We start from the raw sequence: 13,573 nt of genomic DNA, 5'->3' as shown, positions 1-13,573 counted from the left end.
AATGTATGTCTATGATTTTCACCAAATAAACCTGAGCCTATAGCCTGCCCCAGAAGGAATCAAAGGGGTTCAGTCTGTTAAAAATGAACATAATACTATCGGTGCTTCTAGACTCTATGGGCACCCTGAAATTTTGCCACCTGTTTAGAGTTTTCATCACTGCTCAGGCCCTCATTTATATTCTCTACCCCATGATGAATGTAGGGAGGAACGGCTCAGCCGGTCCACAGGGGAGAGTGCGGCTTTCCTGGGCAAGCAGGGGAGTGGACAGTGACTATCTGCCAGTCTTTCTTTAAAAGCCTACAGCATCCTTGCAAAGAATATCAGAACTGTAGGACCTCAGAGATAGATGTTAAAGGTCAGAGTTCAATACCTGCTTCATTGAGCTGGGGGATCTGAGGTCCAGACTGGGGATTCAGAACCAGATGTAATTCTTTTTAGTGCCTACAACATGCCTGCCCCTGCGTAGCAACCCTGATGTGGGGGCCCACCCCAGAGAGTTCCATGTAATTGGTCTGGGGTGGGGCCTGGGCATCAGGATTTATAGAACCCCCCCCCATGCCTAGACTCCGGGGTACTGGGATGCTAAGGTGCAGCACCCCTGGGTTACCCAGATATCCAACCCTGAGGAGCTTAGCATAGAGGGGGGCTGGACTTGAGTGAAGAGAGGGGAGCACGCAGAAGTGGGGCCCAAAGTAGAGAGTCACACAGGAGGTTCGGCCAGCGGGCTGCAGGTTGGGAGGAGAGACCCAGAGCAGTGCAGTTCAGTGGTTAGGTTCAGACAGATTGGGCCTTGAAACTCAGCTAAGTTTAGACCAGCAACCTTGGACCAGTAACTAAAGCTTTGGTGAGCTTCCGTTTCTTCATCCAAAAGACAGAATGAGAACAGCGCCTACTCCATCGTGGTGGTGTTCAGAGAAATTAGACAATCCCTGCAGAGTGCTGGTTGAATGCCCGACATAAAGACGAGCTATTATTATTATTATTACCAATCGATCAGGTCAGGCGCATGGTCGGGGGAGCTCACAGAGAAGGGGTAGCATATGGGCGGTCCCAAGATGGATAGGTACAATTTCAGATACCCAGGAAGCTGTGAGCAGGGGCCTGGGAATGCGAGGCTTCCAAGCATGCTTGGGGGACATGAGGAGTCCATTTCCTGGTGGGACTAGAGGCCAGAAGATCTCCCAGCTGGGTCCTGGAGCCAGCAGGGAAAAGAAGGATTAGGGCCTGGGTCAGGAGTGGCAGAGGGCCTAGAGAGGAGGGGATGGCATTACGGGGTTCTGCCATACATCCCAATGCTCACCTCCCCCTTCCCCCCAGGCTGCAGACAGTCCCTGCACTGGGCAGGCTGGGGGCCAGCCTTGGCCCGAATGGGGGGCCTGAAGGAAGATGGTCGCCTGCCACTCTGCACATGACTAGTCAAAGGGCTCGTGGGGCCGCTCTGCCACCCTCCCTTGGGTTAATGCCTAATCGGCCCAGACTCAGGGACTTGGGCGGCAATCAGCCAAGTGGATAATTGCCCAGGTTAGCCTTCCCACTGGAGTTGATCACAGAAGCTCCCCTCACACTACAAACCCCTAGGCCTCTCATGCAGGCCTGAGGCGGCTTGTGGGAGGGAGACCTGGGAGAGTCTTCCTCGAATGGAGCTCCTCTGGACGCCTTGGGCAACATACTGCAGCAGCCTGACACCTGTGGTCATCCCGGATGCCGGTGACAGATCGCCAAGGGCACAGCCCACAGTGGCTGCAGCATCTCCATGAATGAACATATTCTGAGAGCTGGGAAATAGCCAAGAGCCTCATGAACCTTAACAGTTCCACTCTCCAGCCTGAACTTTTAGGAAACCAAGTCCTAGACCACAGATGCAGACCTCAGTTTTTGTCACATGGCAGAGAAAGTAGATCTGTTCTGAGTGGGCCCGGCAGTTGTGAGTCCATTTAACAAATAAGGAAACAAAAGAGACTTTGCAAATGTAAGTCATTTGCCTTGGGTCACATAGCTTATAATAGTAATAATACAGAGATGTAGAAAACCTGGTTGTTAACCAGGTTCAAGGGTGGCTGCTCAGCTGACCATCAAGTAGAATTACTAACAGAACTGACTGCTGGGAGAGGTAATGAGCTCCCTATAATTAGAAGTGTGCAAGCAAAGACTCATTTGCCAGGAAAGCTACAAAGGGGCTGCAAGTCCTGGGGAGAGAGAGGGAATTAGACAGGATGGTTGCAGAGCTGTTTCAGCTCTCTGGGGCAGGAACCATTTCATTTCCTTTATGTCCCCAGTGCCTGGAAACGGGAGGTATAGGGCCTCACATGTGTGCGTACACAAGAAACAAGCAAATGAATGCATCCACAACAAAAAAGTGTGGCAATGAGAGAGAGAGAGAGACTAATTCCCGTCTTAATTCTTCTTCCCTTCTCTTAAAACACTGGTTCTCAACATGGGGAGCCTATTGGACTATCTGGGAAGCCAGAGCAGAGAGGCATCCCATTAAATATGTCAAACTAAGACGTCTTGCTTCCCAGCGAGATGCCAGGCTTTGTGCTCTGTACTTTCCACACATTATCTGTCTTATGAATTTGCACAACCTTATGAAGTAGACATCATTGCTCCCCCCATTTCCCAGATGGGAAGCCAGAGCTTGGCGAGGTTGTCATTTACAGAGGGAGTCACAGCTAATGACAAGAAGAATTAGCTTTCATGAGGGAGTTTCTCTGCTAAATGCTTCCCATCAACCTTTATCTCATTTAATCCCCATGACAACCTCGAGAGGCGGGAGTTATTATCTCCATCTTTTCAAAAAAGGAAACTGATGCTCAGATTAAGTCACTTGCCCAAGGTTACTGAGCCAGGACATGGCAGTGCCAGGGTTTTTAACCAGGCCTTTCGGGGAGGGAGGGATGACTGTGGTTGTCTCTCAGATCTGTAGCCTGGGGGAGGACAGTGGAGAGGAAGAAGACCTAAGCGACCTGAGTCCTTTCCCAGTCCCGTCATGGCCCCCGTGCGTCCTCGGGTGAGTTCTCTACCTGTCTAGGGTCTCGGTGGGTGCTTCTGTAAGACTGAGGAAGGAGGTGGCCATGGGCCTGCGCTCTCAGCAACTTTCCAGCCGTCATTTTCCATGACTCGATTCCCCACCGTGAGTTCTGGGCCACAAACCAGTTGGCTCCCTCCCTCCCTCTCGGTGAGACGGAGCTGGCAGGAGGGATGATCCGCCTCAACTCTCCCCCCTCCCTCCCCCCTCCTCCTCCGGGGCTGGGACACACCTACTCCAACTTTCTCGGCGGCCTCTGCGAGCGGAGCGCGCCTTCCCGGGCCTCTCCGCACCTCCCTCCGGAGCTCGGCAGCCCCGTGCAGCCGGGACCGGGCTCCAGCCCAGCGCCCAGTGCCCAGCGCCCAGCTGGCGGGCACCCTCCTACCTGAAGGGCACAGGTGAGAACTGCTGGGAGATGGGCAGTTGGAGGAGGGGGTGCAGAGCTAATCCATTCTTGTGCCTCGTCCCAGAGAAGGCGGGCGTTGGGGGCTCTGGGAAGGTGGGGACGGAACCAGGACAGGACTGAGGCAGGCGTGGAGGGGTAGGACAGGGACACGCGGGCCTTGGATCACCTAGGTGCACCGAATGAAGCCAGAGATGTAACCAGCAGGAGCCCAGGGTCCGGGGGTTGGGGCTCAGGAATGGACAAGACTTTGATCTCATGGAGGAGCAAGGTCATGTTTGCAAGAATGGAAAGTTGGACTCTTGTCCCTGGAAGAATGAAATCCCCCGCTTGAGCTTCCTGGGGATGAGCCTTCAGGGGGATGTGAGGGCCATTTTCCCTGTGGTTTTAGGGGGAAGTGCTGGGGTCAAGGAACTGGGAGGCGCTGGCTGCTGTGAGTGTCCAGGGGGCTCAGGGTCCCTATCACAGACAAAGCCACCTGGTAAGGAGGAGGGAGGGTGGGAGGGAGAGTCAGATAACCTGGCCAGCCCTGGCTCTCCTGCAACTCCTTAGCGGCACTGGGATTAGAACCTCGGCTTTCCCAGCTGTAAAATGGGGTGCTCTAGGGCTGTGAAAGGCTGCGAGTCTTCAAGGCACCAGGGGCGACACCGGGGTTGGGTGGGGGCAGTGGGAGCAGCCCTATTCCCCTGTCTTGGGGGAAGCAGGAATCCGATGCATATCTCTGGAGGCAGGAGAGCTGGAGTGGAACGCTGAGCAGAGCCACCAGGCCAGAGTTCAGCCTCCACTGGGGGGCGGGGGGTGCTACCTGCCCCGATGTGGGGAACGGCGGGGCTGTGCTCACGTTTGCCTGGGGCTCAGAAAGCCTGCCTCTGTCCCCAGCCACACTTGGGAGCTGACGCCTGGGCTCAGGAGAGAGGAGGGAGGTGGAGAAGCAGGCTCAGGACTCCACCGTGTCTGTTCTTCAGCTGATTTACAAATGGGGAGCTGAGCCTGGGCAGGTTAGCAGTGCCTCCATGCAGGACAGTTCCAATGGCTCTTATTACAGTGGCACTCACTGGATGCTTTCTGTGTTGGGGGCCTGGGCTGGGTATACAGGGTCATTTGAAAACTTTAAGTTTTCAAAGCAGGCAAGGAGAAAAGAGCATTTCATTATTTGTGTCTCTGTGACTCCCGGGCTCTGTGGCCTCGGACTGCCTCTTTGCGCCTGTTTCCCTACTTGTAAATTAAAGGTGTTGGATTATTCAGATCCGTAATTAATCGATTCACCCTGCCAAGCCTGTTGGGTAGGCAGAGCAGGAAGGATTGCATTTTGCAGGCGAGGAACCCAAGGGGCTCAATGTCCCCAGGTCAGTGAGCACCAGCTTGGGTTTCCCCAGGAGCAGAGGTTACGTGAAGCACAGGTTACACTCTGGCAGGAAGGTGCTGAGTGCATGGTGTGGGCTAGCCCGAAGGAGTGAAACAGAGGGGCCCCCCTTCCACGAGCTCCCTAGGCCTCCGTTTCCATATCTGTAAAATGGGGCAATAACTAGAGGGAGTGAAGCTCTCCCTGGAATTCCCCACTGATTCTGTGACTCTTAGTGGCTTCCTTAGGGACTCAGAGTACCAGACCCAGGCCACTGACATTCCCGGCGTTACATGTCAGCCGTGCCTGTGCTTTTTATGGGAGGCACTGCTGGGCTCCCTCTGTACCCGAGCTGCTTCTACACCGTCCTCTGTGAGTTGGGCCACCATGCTCCACTCCCTGCACACTCTCCTCTGAGTGGAACTGAACTCACCTCGGCCTGGAAATTCTCCTTTCGGCTGCCCCACAACAGGCCATGGCACCGGCACTGGCCAGGTGGGGTCAGGTGGGAGAGCATGCCGGGCAGGTGAACTATCTTACAGAAAACCTGTGTGCTGGGGCCCCGAGGCTGGTATACTCAGGGACCTTCCTAAACTCTCTGGATGGGCCCTGCCTTTTGGATTTCTTCAGAACTGGATGGGCAGAGCCTCTGGAAGCTTCCTGGGCTCCTGCATCCTCAGCACAAGCCCAGCTAGCTCAGAATCTCAATACTATTATTTCTAGGATTACTGGTATTAATGCCTACATTTATAACGGGGGTTTCTAGGCAGGTGTACAAAGAAAAGTGTGGTTCCAAATCCTGGAAAGTATTCATGTGTGACCTGGGCCATAGCTTCTCTAAAGCTCAACCTTGTCATTTGCAAAGTGGGGAGAAGAATAGTCCATTTCTCAGAGAATTGATATGAGAATTAAATGAGATAATGCATGTTCAGGGCCTTATTTACTATGTTCACAGTCATCAGTGAAGTCATCACAGAGCTGCCCTCTGCTTCCCCTGGGACAGAGATCACCCACCGCATCCTGAAGTACCCCTTCCTGAGACACATTACAGTTGGAATTTTAGTTATTTGTATGTGTTTTTTTTGTTTGATGTTTTCTCTCCTGCTAAGTGTTGCTAGCTGCTCTAGCACCTGGGGCTAGCATGCCTGGCATATGCAAAAAGCTCATTGCATGGCGGTTGAGAGAATGAATGAATCTTCATTTCTAAGTCATAGATGAGATCTGTCATAGGGACTAAGCATTAGCCCAACCCAATGGCAGACTAGAGTGGGAGTGGAAGGGGCCCCAGAGATAATTGAATCAGGCATATGGAGACACTGGGGCCTCACCAGAGAAGGCTGGTAACTTGACTGTGGTCACACAGCAAGAGAGCGGGGAAGGAAGGACCACTAGCCAGATCTTTTCACTGTTTTCTATACGGGTGGTCAGTCTTGGAGGCCAGTAAACTGTCCCCACATACCCTGGAGACCAATTTGGGTTCAACAACAAGCTTAAGCTGGACAGAGGACATTAATCAGGCCCTTCCCCCAACACCCACTAACACACACACACACACACACATGCTTGTGTGCATGTGCACACACTACTCCATACCTATTGCCAACAAGTCAGCAGGTATCTGTAACTGTACAACTGGAAGGGTCCTCAGGAGTTCCCTGAAATCTGCCTTTAAGAATTATTGGTCCCCTTTAACAGATGAAATACAGATTTTGAACTATTTGCCTAAAGTCAGTAGCCAGTTTGTGCCGGTGTCCTGGGTCGGTGTGTCATTTCTGGGAGCCATTTCTGAGCACGGGATTTAAACATGGGAAAGAAGACCTGATTTACTGAGCCCCTCTATGCACCTGTCACCAGGTTGGACTGTTTCACATATACCTTCTCTTCTACTCCGCACAACTGCCCTGCAGGCCATCTGTCACTATCCTCTATCTCTTCTTTTTTGTTGTTGCTATTGTTTTCAGTGTGAAGACGAATTTCAGAAAAGCTAAGCCACTTCCTTTCAGTCACACAGCTTCTATTTTCTCAACACTTTGTTCAATGACACTGAGTAAGCACTTACTATGTGTCAGGCCCCCAAAGATTCACAATTGGTGGAGGCAGGCCCATAAGTAGATGGTTTAAATACCTTGAGGTAGGTGGTAAAATAGAGACAAACTCAGGCTGGCCCAGAGGAGCGAATTAGCTCAGCTACAGAAGCAACGAGGGCTTCTTGGAGTAGCTGCCACTGACCATCAGTTTTGAAGGCTGAATAAGGCGTAACTAAGGAAAGGCAATTCAGAAGAGAAAGCAGCACGTGCAAAGGCACAGTGGTTCAAAGAAAACGGCAGGTGTGTGCAGGAAACTATCAGCCTGGTGGGGCCAGGTCACTGAAAGCCCTGTGTGCCGGGCCAAGGGGTGTGACTTTTTAAAAAATGTAATTTATATGTAATTTTTTATTAACTGGAAATTATAGAAGTACACAAACGTAAGCAGAAGAGTATTTTAAAAACCCCATCACCCAGTTCCACAATTACGTTTCCTCTCTACCGCCACTGATTATTGCCTCACCATATTATTTTGAAGCATATCCCAAATATATCATTGCGTCTGGAAATATTTCCATGTATATCTGCATGGCTTTTATTTTGTAAATATTGGAGGACCGTGTTGAAAGAGTTTAAGTCAAAGAGTACCTTGGCTAGGTGTATGTGGCTGTGGGGTGGAGCATGCATTTAAGGAAGGGGTCGGGGTAGAAGATTAAGAGGTCTTGTCTCCCCTTTCACCAATTACAGGGCCTGATACTCTACCATTACCCACTGATTAACAAATTATTCCCTAAAATCCACCTTGTTCTGAAAGAGGTGATGCCTTAAGCATTTTCCAGTTTGGAGCCTGCAGAAGAGAGACATCCATCCCTGCCCCCCTCCCTGCTGAGTCTTTTTCCGCTCCTGAGGCTGGCGTGGCCCCTGCGAGGAGGCGGCCTGGGTGAGGTGGCAGGGCAGCTCTCTGTCCCCTGGCTGGCGGCAGGGAGCCCACACTGGAGAATTCTCCAGTTCCCAGTTCCCGTTCAGCTCCAGTGCCCGCAGTAGTTGGCCTCGGAGCAAGCTGAGCAGGACTGTACATGCTAACTGTGGGGTAACGTCAGCGTGTGTGTGCCTGTTGGCCTGTGTGTGCTCACATGTCCCAGGTCAGAGCTGCTTGCCGTCTGTCCTTGCAGCATCCCCTTCCCTCTGGGGTCCTCCTGACAAATGCAAGGTGGCACAAATGCATCATTTTAGACATTTAGAGGGTCAGCCTTGGGAAGGGGCAGAGCTTAACTCACATCAGTATGGCACTGCGGTTGGGCGGATGAGCTCTGGAGCCAGGGTGCAGGAATTCCTGTCCTGGCTTGACCTTGGGCACATCATTTCACCTCCCTGAGGGGGGAAGGGTGCAGCATGCTCTCTACCACACAGGGCTGCTGTGTGTGGACACATGTAAAGCTCTCAGCAGAGTAGTCACCATGCATTAAGAGCTCACTAAACGTTAGCTACCTCACAGATTTGGGGGCTCCTGAAACCTTGGGAACTGACTCAGAGAACATTGATAGCATCTTGGAAAATTTAAATCCTAGACTCTCAAAGTCTTGGAAGGGAACCATTAGAAGAACCTAGATCCCTAGTATAACTCTCTACCTGTGCAAACATTCCTTGTACAGAGTCTCTGACAAATGGTCAGCCTGATTTTTTCTTTTTCTTTTTGTAAGTATTCAAAACCAGAGTACATCAATTTAAGTTACAGCTTGATGACTTTTCACCAAGTGAACAAAACAATGGCTCACCAGCAACCAGAGCAAAAAGCTCGGATCACCAGCCCCCACGAGCCCTCTCGACATCCCTTGTCAGTCATCACCCCACCCCAAGTGTAGCCATTACCCAGACAGCCGGGCTGTTCTCCAATACTTTCCTGTGGGGTGTGTACCATCGTTAGGAGAACTCTAATTATTAGAGAGGCTCAGTGAGTTGGCTAATTTGGAAGTTGCTAAATTAAGCTTCACCTTTAAATTGTTTTGTTTTCGCTGTCATATTTCAGAGGCAGTCTCGTTTAGAGCTGAACTTCCCAAATACCTAGGGCTATTACCTAAAAATACAGATTTCTCTCAGCCCTATCCCAAGTCTACAAAATTAAAATGTGGGGTCTGGGAACCTGTATTAAGCTCCAGGGGAACTGCAGGTGAGGCCCAACTGGGTTTGCGAACCATTGGGCTAGTGGTTCAGAACTCAGACTCAATTCATGTTTGTTCCAATCCATGCTCCACACTTACTGGCCATCGACCCTGGACAAGGCATTTGGACTTTCTGACCCTCGTTTTTCATTTGTAAAATGGGGATGAAAAAATAGTATCTGCTTCCTTGGGTCTATCCATAGGGAGGGTGCTCTCTGAGCGACAGGTGCTACAGTCAGCATGGCTATTACTGGGAACAGCCCGTCTGTGCTGTAGCTAAGGAAGGGTTGGATTTGGAATCTGAAGCCATGTGTTTGAGTCCTGACCAGGCCACTTGCTAGCAGTATGACCTTGGACAAGTCTTTTGACCCCCCACTCGAGGTCTCAACTTCCCCATCTATAAGATGAAAATACTCCTTGCTCCCCTTGTAGGGTCTTTGAGGGGATCAAAAAGAATATGAACCAGAACACTGCTCTCGGGACAGAAAAACGCTGCATGAAGTGAACCCCAATGACCAGGAACTTAGCCGAACCTGGGAACCTAGTGGAAATGGGCTTGCCATCGAGCTGCGGTTCAGCCAGGGGCGGGCCGGGTGGGGGTGGGGACAGGGAACTGCTGAGGCTTTGGCTTTCCACAGCCCGTGTGCCCTGGCAGGCCTCCCACACTTCTTGGTTTTTGAGAACTGTCTCCTTCCTGGTTCCTGGGGCAGGAAGAGTCCAAGATCCCACAGCTATGAAATCCTGTGCAATCTGCCAGTCAGATGCTTTTATTATTTAAATGTCTTCCCTCTTATTACAAGTCTTCCTTGAAGTCCTTTTCTAGCACTTTTAAGAAACTTTTTAATAAAGTATAATATGCATACAGAAAAGTGCACAAATCCTAAGCATACAGCTCAATGAACTTCCCAGAAACTAACCAGCTCCCAGATAAAGAATCAGAACATTACCACCATTCCATAAACCTCCTTTGTGCGCCCTCCCTTCCAGTCACTACCACCCACTGCCCCACTAAGGGTAACTTTATTTTCATCTAATCCATAGACTTTGCCTGTTTTTAAACTGTGACTAGTTGGAATAGCACAGTATGTATTCGTTTGTATATGGCTTGTTTCATCCACATTATGTGAGTGGGTTCATCTGTATTGTTGCCTAGAGCAATACTTGATTTTCTTTGCTGTATAGTATTCCACTGTGTGACCCTACCACAGGTGACTAATCCATTCTGCTCTGGATGGACACTTGGGTTGTTTCCATTGTCGGGCTATTATAAGCAGTGCTGCTCCGAAGGTTGTCGTGTGAATCTTTTGGTGACTGTAGTATGCACACACTTCTGTTGTGTGTATCACTAGGAGTGGGCATGGTAGAAGGTAAGATCGTAAAGAAAGAGATTCTCCCTTTTCAGTAGCTGTGCTTGTGGTCACAGGGTATGTGCATGTGGGTGGAACCCTTTCATTTTCAGGAAGCAGAACATGGTTCATGGGGCTGAGTCTTTATCTGGGAGATAGACAGGCCGGTCTGCAGGAAGATAAACAGTTGCCTCTGGGGTTTGAGATGCTGATGAACAGAGAGATTTGCAGACTTAGAGACTTCCAGGTGAGAGTCAGGTGCGAGAATCAGATCTGATGCTTTCCCTCTCCTGTCAATTCTTCTATTTGACTTAGAGATGACCTTGTATCTGCTTTGCCTGAGGGCCAATGTTCCCCTAAGAGTGGTTAGTGGACCACCTACGGGGAAAATGTATACTCTGAACTCACGACAGCCCTACTTAATCATAAGTCAGACTTCTCGAGGATGAAGCTGTGATTTTTAACACACTGACATTTGAGAAACACTTCTCCAGCCAATAAACGTCATGCAAATTGAAGTCTTTTCCAAACTTCCCCTCCCTTCTCCACTGGGGCATAGCAGAGGACCACATATGGGATGTCGACTTTGAAATAAAGCATAGTAGAAGGTAAGATCATAAAGAGATTCTCCTTTTTCAGCAGATCCCAAACACCACAGGCACCAAAATCACCCCAGGAACTTGTTAAGCATCTATACCTGAGCCCCACCCCTAAGGATTTTGATTCAGTAGATCTGGGGTGGGGCTGCGAGTATGTCTTTGTAAGCCCCGCCCCCACCTCCTTAGGGGATTCCCAATGGTGGGAACCCATGGTTCAGGTCAGTGACCAGCCCTGTGGGTGAGAACACAGCTTGGTTGAGTTCTGTGTCTATGGCTGGGTGGAGCCGAGTTACCATGGGTAAGAGCAATCGGTGTGGACCCAGCCCTGGTGGCTTCAATGTGGAACTGGGTCTGGGCCTAGAGCCTGCCTTTAGAGGCTTGTTTGCATCTCATTAGTATGCACCTTGATGCTCCCAAATCAGCCCTAACCCCTCTAGTGCCTCTGGCCCTCAGTCAGGTTGGGCCTGCAAAACTGCAAGACTGGGTGCCTCAGACAGCGGAACTGCCTGCCTTGCCCCACTATTAGAAGCCGCTCCCCACCTGCCCAGGCCTCCCCACCTGCCCAGGCCTGCCTGCCTGCTGGTTGTGTGTCCCTAAACTGTTCTATGCAGAGGGGATTGGCCTTGGATGGACAGACAGCGTAAGTGGGCTAGGCCAGGCCAGAGGAAACGGGATGGAGAGGGAGGACTAGAGATGAAGTCTTTGCTGAGATCTGTGTTTGCTTGTTCGAGAACCATCCTGGTGTGGGGGAGGGGATCATATAACCCTCTCCTCCCAAGTGCTCTTTCTAACCTGAGAGCACCGGGAGGCGGGTCAGGGAACTGTTAGATGCACAGGTGATCTGAGTTTTAATCCTGGCTTGGCCACATGCTAGCTGTGTGAACTTGGAGGTCGGGTAACCTCTCTGAGTCTCATTTATCCCCCCAAATGAGGATAATTATAGGGTTGCTGTAAGCTAGCTTAAAAGCGATAATGCATGCCAAGGGTTTACCGCAGGCTCTGGCACATAGTAAACGTTCAATAAAGGCCAGCTGCAACCAGTGCCTGTGCCTCCATAAGCCCTTCTTAGTCCCCAAACCTTGCCATCTTCAGGGCGTCATTTGGCAATAGCTCAGTGAAGGGTTACTCGGTAAGATAGGAGAGCAGGGACTAGGACCAATTCTCAGATGAACAAGTGGAAGCCCCATGAGAAGGGGAGGTTGCTCAGGGGTCTCCCACGTGGTCCCCTCCTGGGCCTTCTGATATGTCACCGAGGCCCCCTGGCACCAAAGGAGCGGGGCCTCCAATCACAGGCCGGCCTCGGCCCACTGTTCATCTGAACCGATCCTCACAGCAGCCTGATGATCACCTTCCTCAGTTCACATGTCAAGAGGCTGAGGCTCGGTCAGGTTCAGTGATTTGCTCAAGGTCAAGCCCAGCAATGGGCCAAGGCAGGACCCAAATATAGGCTGCCTTACGCCAGAGGGGGAGCAGGTGGCCCCTGTTCATGTGGCCCTGCTCATAAGCTCCCCACCCCGGGGGCCTGAGTTAGAGGCAGACCTGGCTGGGCGTGGCCATGGGTGGATGACGACCTCGTGCACCAGGAACTCGCAGAGGCTTTGGTCCCAGCGTCTTCTCGGAGCCAGCTTAGAGGAACAGGTTTCACCTCCCGTGGCCACGGGGCCAGCTGGCTCCTTGGGAAGGAAGTGTGTTTTGTCCTGGATAGAGAGGGGATGATGCTGAATGGCCTCGTTTTACAAACCACGTATGATGAGGCCCAGAGTGGTTACCCCAGTGGCAGAATAAAAGAGGTCTGGACACCCATGTTGTTGTAGGGTGTGCATGACACTTCTCCACCTCCTATTTTCCCTGCTCCCTACCACCTACCCTTCAAACTCAGAATGAGATCATACCTGTGACCTCTCTGCACCCCCAGTGCGACAGGAATAGCAATTATTTTAATGCTGCATAAGCTGTTGCTTGAGCTTTACTACAAATTGTTGCAAAGAGAGCAGGAATGTTGAAAAGACCCACAGGTGTGTGAGTGTGTGTGTGTGTGTGTGTGTGTGTGTGTGTGTGTGTGTAGAAGGGTGCTCCTGCAATGGGCTCCTGAGGCATGGGTGTGGATCAGTACACAACCGAGAATAGCTCCATCAATCCACACATATTTTTTGAACATCTATTATAATAGTTATTAACATTACTGTAATTATTACAGTAGCAATAGTAGTAACTAATAATAGTAATAACATTAACTACTTTCTGTGTTTCTGGCACTATGCTAAATGCTTTCCGTACATAAACCTCACTAATCCTCCAGTGAGGTAAGTGTCGCTAGCCCCATTTCACAAACGGGGAACTGAGGCTAAGGTAGAGGAAGCAGGGCCTCTAAATAAAAGCAGAGACAAGACTGAGGGCAGGTCTGACCCTGAAGTCTGGCTCCCCCACCCCCACTGCTGGCTAAGTAGAAGGACCATGGGATTGTGGGTTCCCGAGGAGCCCCCAGGTTGGAAGAGGAGCTAGGTAGGGAGAAGCAACTTGGCCAGTGCAGAGCCACCAGGATGGGAAGCCTGGGTTCTGGTTCTAGTGACTGTAAGAGTTCACGTCCAACACCACTTCCCTCTCTCCTCTGTCCCTTACGTAGTAACCATCATGTCAATCCTGCAATGGGGCCCCACTTCACTGCAAGTCTT

The 13,573-nt window shown here is 51.0% G+C and overlaps 1 protein-coding gene across 1 annotated transcript in view; it reads left to right on the top strand.

Annotated features, from left to right (window-relative positions):
- The first annotated feature begins 3,361 nt into the window (after positions 1-3,361).
- The window catches only part of FAT2 (FAT atypical cadherin 2), a 64,851-nt gene continuing 54,639 nt past the window's right edge, over positions 3,362-13,573 (top strand). The window contains exon 1 of the mRNA XM_081134110.1: positions 3,362-3,426. The gene's annotated coding sequence lies outside the window, so the exon portion shown is untranslated. The remainder of the gene's footprint in view (positions 3,427-13,573) is intronic.

The sequence above is a fragment of the Miniopterus schreibersii genome (assembly GCF_964146895.1).
Source record: "Miniopterus schreibersii genome assembly, chromosome: 4".
NCBI classification, from domain to species: Eukaryota; Metazoa; Chordata; class Mammalia; order Chiroptera; family Miniopteridae; genus Miniopterus; species Miniopterus schreibersii.
The sequence above is the reverse complement of the archived record's forward strand: the minus strand, read 5'-3'. Positions and strand labels throughout refer to the sequence as shown.